Source organism: Prionailurus bengalensis, chromosome C2, assembly GCF_016509475.1.
Source record: "Prionailurus bengalensis isolate Pbe53 chromosome C2, Fcat_Pben_1.1_paternal_pri, whole genome shotgun sequence".
In the NCBI taxonomy this organism is placed as follows: Eukaryota; Metazoa; Chordata; class Mammalia; order Carnivora; family Felidae; genus Prionailurus; species Prionailurus bengalensis.
This window is the reverse complement of record NC_057350.1, coordinates 46,775,941-46,780,824: the sequence shown is the minus strand read 5'-3', so window position 1 is coordinate 46,780,824 and position 4,884 is coordinate 46,775,941.

Below are 4,884 nucleotides of genomic sequence, written 5' to 3'. Positions count from 1 at the left end.
CTGTCTCTCAGCCTTTCCCCCACCTCAACAATAAACATAAAAAAGTAGTCTTTGATCATCTAATAGTGATTAATTTTTTCAGTTTTTATTTATCTGAAAATTTATTTTCTCTTCATTTTTGAGGAAGATTTTCATTGGATATAGACGTTGGGGTTGATAGATATTTTTCTCTTGGAACTCTAGTATGTAATTTCATTGTTTGATGGTCTCCATTAGAAGTCAGCTATTTTTCATATTATTTTTCTTTTTGTATGAAATATGCCTTTTATCTTTGGTTTCTTTGGAGATATTCTCTTTATTTGGTGATCATTAGTTTGACTATAATTTCCAGGAGTGGTTTTCTTTGTATTTATCCTACTTAATGTTTGCTGAGCTTCTTATATTTATGAACTGATATTTTTCATCAAATGTGGGGAAATTTGAGCCATTATCTCCTCAAATATTTTTTCTGCCCATTTCCTCCTTTCTCCCCCACCCCTGCTTTCTCTCCCTTTGACTATAAAGATACATAGACTTCTTGATATTGTCTCACAAAATTGAGGCTCACTGACGCTCTGTTCATCCTTATTTCAATCATTTTTTTCTGTTGTTCAGTTTCTATTGAATTTGAATTATAATTTCTATTGATCTGTCTTCAAGTTAACCAATTTCCTTTTTATAAAATCTGCAATCAGTTGTGAAGCCCATTCACTGAATTTTTCATTTCAAGTATTTAAATTTCCAGTTTTAGCATTTCCACTTCACTAACCTGGGTTAATTTCGGCTGGTCTGGATTGACCAAATGTTGATCTGCAGAGACACTTACCCTTGGTCAAGGCTATATAATTAATTATTTACAGATAAAAAATGTTCTCTAACTATCTAGAGTTGTAACAGTCATGAGAAACAAACACTTCTGCTGTGAATGTTTAAGGGAAAGCAATCTAAACATTTTGTAACTAAAGGCAAATTACAGTACTGAATATTGGTGTCTGATTCATTCTCCACTTTGTTCTTAACAAATGAGTTAATTTCCACGTTAATGAAAATTTATCATAGTTATTCCAGAATAAAAAGGCAGAGGAGAAGGAAAGAAATAAAGACTAAGACAGCCCAGAATTAGAGTGGATTCTAAAAGAAAAGGGAAGATATCTATAGAAAAAGTTAACCCCTTACAAATTTTTATTAAGTTGGTCTATCAGAGATCCATCCCAGGGAAGAAACTAATCGTTTTTAAATAACTGTTATCAGGCACTGTGCTAAACAGCTAGTATATCTTATTTCCTTTTATTCATATAACAACACTGAGAAATCTTTCTTATTATCTGCACTTTATAGGCAAAGAACAGAGGTTCAGTGAGGTAAGTTATGAATAGAAGTTGCTGGGGTGCCTGGGTGGCTCAGTCAGTTAAGCCTCCGACTCCGGCTCAGGTCATGATCTCGTGGTCGGTGAGTTGGAGCCCCACGTCAGGCTCTGTGTTGACAGCTCAGAGCCTGGAGGCTGCTTCGGATTCTGTGTCTCCCTCTCTCTCTGCCCCTCCTTGGCTCATGCTCTGTCTCTCTCTCTCTCTCTCTCTCAAAAATAAACAAAGATTTAAAAAATTTAAAAAAAAGAATAGAAGTTGCTCGGCAATAAAAAAAGAATGAAATCTTGCTATTTGCAGCAACATGGATGGAACTGGAGAGTATTTTGCTAAGCAAAATAAGTTAGTCAGAGAAAGACAGATATCATACGATTTTACTCATATGTGGAATTTGAGAAACTTAACAGATAAACATAGGGGAAGGGAAGGAAGGATAAGATAAAAACAGAGAGGGAGGCAAACCATAAGAGACTCTTAAATACACAGAACAAACTGAGGGTTGATGGAGGGGGTAGGGTGTGGTAAATGGGTGATGGGCCTTAAGGAGGGCACTTGTTGGGATGAGTACTGGGTGTTATATGTACGTGGTGAATCACTGGATTCTACTCCTGAAGCCAAGATTACACTGTATGTTAATTAACTTGAGAAATAAATAAATAAATAAATAAATAAATAAATAAATAAAAATAAGTAAATAAAACAGCACCTTGGAATAATAAAAAAAAAAAAAGAATAGAAGTTGCTAAAAACAATAATGAACTGAATCAGGTGGGTACACATTTCCTGGACCAGGTAAGTTTTGAGTTTGATTTTGAACATAGATAAAAAAGTGAGAAAGATTATGTGGTGTGCTTCACTTGGATGGGGGGGGCACCAAATGTGGGGCATTCCAACTGGGTGTGGGCTAGTGGCATGGGCCAGTGAAAGAATTCGCCCAAGACAGAACAAAAGAGATAGAATTTTGTTGAATACACTTCAAGGGAATGGTGGGCAGGACAGCAAAGGAGAGACTGTCTGCCACAAGGCGGTGATGAGGGGCCATAGTTGAAGGATGGAGTGAAGGAGTATGGGAATGTATGGAATTCTCCTTTTTTTTGGTAATTTGAGGAACTGTGCCTCGTTGTCACTGGTCACTTAGGGCCTATGGCGATTTAGAGGTGTGTTGCTTAAGGAGCCTGTTTGCACTCAGCAGTGTGGTTGTCGTGGGCCCTTTTCCTTGCTCAAGTTTCCACTGCTCAAGCCTGTTGCCTAAAAGCAGCCTTTATAGGTTGGAACTAGGGAATGTTTCTCCCCTGAATTATCAGGAAATTGCCCTGTTGTTTTCTGTCTAAATTACTGACCTTCACAGTGTCTGGTGGGAAAAGCACCTTTGTATTTAACTGGTAAAGACCTTTAATGCATGTTTGATAATGCCAAGGACGATGCTGACTAATGGTTGGGAGAGCTGAAGGTCTCCACTTCAATGCAAGACTATAATTCATAGCTTGCTTTGATTCTCTCCAGACAGATAAGTAGCTTTGCTACATTAAACAAATTCTAGGCAGGAGACACCAAAGTTCCAAAGTTTATATCTCTTCCTATTGGAAATCCTCTTCTGGATCTAAGTCAAATCTTGCCCTCACTCCTCATACATTCCAATTTGTCTTGTTCTTCTTGACATACTGATCCAACTCCAAAGAAACCATTAAGAAAATCCTTTCCTGGGGCGCCTGGGTGGCGCAGTCGGTTAAGCGTCCGACTTCAGCCAGGTCACGATCTCGCGGTCTGTGAGTTCCAGCCCCGCGTCGGGCTCTGGGCTGATGGCTCAGAGCCTGGAGCCTGTTTCCGATTCTGTGTCTCCCTCTCTCTCTGCCCCTCCCCCGTTCATGCTCTGTCTCTCTCTGTCCCAAAAATAAATAAACGTTGAAAAAAAAATTAAAAAAAATAAAAAATTAAAAAAAAAAAAAAAGAAAATCCTTTCCAAATTCTGTTCTCTACCATGAATTTGAATAGTAACTTCAGTTTTATTTCTATGCATGCCCCCAATTGCCTTTACACTCTACGCAAATAATCAGTATCTCTTTGGGCCCCTTTTTTGTCCTCTGTAAAATGGGAGAATTGGTTTAATCAGGACCTTTGCTTCTCTCTAGTTTCAAGGGGTTTGAAGAATGAAGTCACATGATATGATGTGGGAAGTCTGACAACCAGGAGAGGCAACTGCCAGCCAGAAACCACCTTCAATAGAAACAGCTCTTTCTGTTCCCATCTTAATTGGACTTTTTCACACGATTTCATTTCAAGGAATCTGATACCAAAACAATTTGAAAGCCACTGGATTAGGTTCTAGCTCAGTCTAAGATAATGGCTTATGATTCTGCAATCTTCAGAACTGTAACAGAGGGAAGAGCTCTTTTAGCTAATTACATTTTGCATGTTTTCAGAGACTTAAAAACAGATATGTTTCTAAGAGACACAGAGACTAGATATGAAGCTTGGCTGAGTGCACAAGCAGGAACTGATACAGCAGAGCAGCCCCCAGGGATAAATTCCTTTCTCATGAAGTCATACAGTCACTCTTCAGGTAGCTATTTTCCCTGGCACTGTTGACCCAGCTAATTTGACGGTAGCAGAACCCTGCTGGTGAATTCCAGGCAGAGCCAAGGTGGAGACTGTGACCTTAGCTCTCCCATCCTCCCCTGTCCTCTCCTCCCCTGCGCAGCTCCTCCCACACTGGCTTGGGACGTGAGGGAGCAGAACTAAAGTTTATTCCTCTTAGGTCAGACGCTTCAAAGTTGCCATGGTTCCTGGAAATCTACCCCACCATCTACAAGATCACCAAGCAGATGCAGAAGTATCATCTCCCTTCTGAGCTTCTGGTGCTGTGGTGAGCAGTCCGGTTTTTCCTTGGTGACTACAGAGCTTCCATGAGTCCTATTTGCAGGATCTGCGGCTTCAAAACCTAGAGAGCATGCCTACTGGGTACTGTATACTATACAGTGCATGTAAGTCAGCGCGGGGGAGTGGAGAGAGAGTGTTTTATCACAAACTTGACTTTATTTTGAGCTCCTAAAAAGAAAGGACTTACGAGGTTCAAACTGTTATTATTAGAGTCACTTGTGTGAATAACCCCAATGCTTTCTAGAGACTCTCCCTTGGGAAGAAAAGGGAGCAGCCTTGCATTTTCCTGAGCTCTTCTATCCACCTGTCTCCAGCCTCCCCCTCACATTCCATCCTCCATTCTGCTTACAGAATGATCTATCTCAAATGTAAATCTGATCGTGCCACCTTCTGCCTCAGTGCCTTCACAGGATTTCCACTGACTCCTGAATACAGTACCAGTTCTTTGGCAGAACATGCAAATGAACGTCAGCCTTGTTTTGCCTCATGCATCCTGCTCCTCCGGTTGCTGCCGTTCCGTTATCACTCAGCTGAGGGGCAGAACCTGAAGTCTTAGCCTGGCTGCACAGACTATCAAGAGTATATCTTTTTTCCTTTTAAAAGTAGTCATGTGTTTCTCAAATCTTCCCACAACAAAATCAGTGAATATCTTTACCAAAAATAA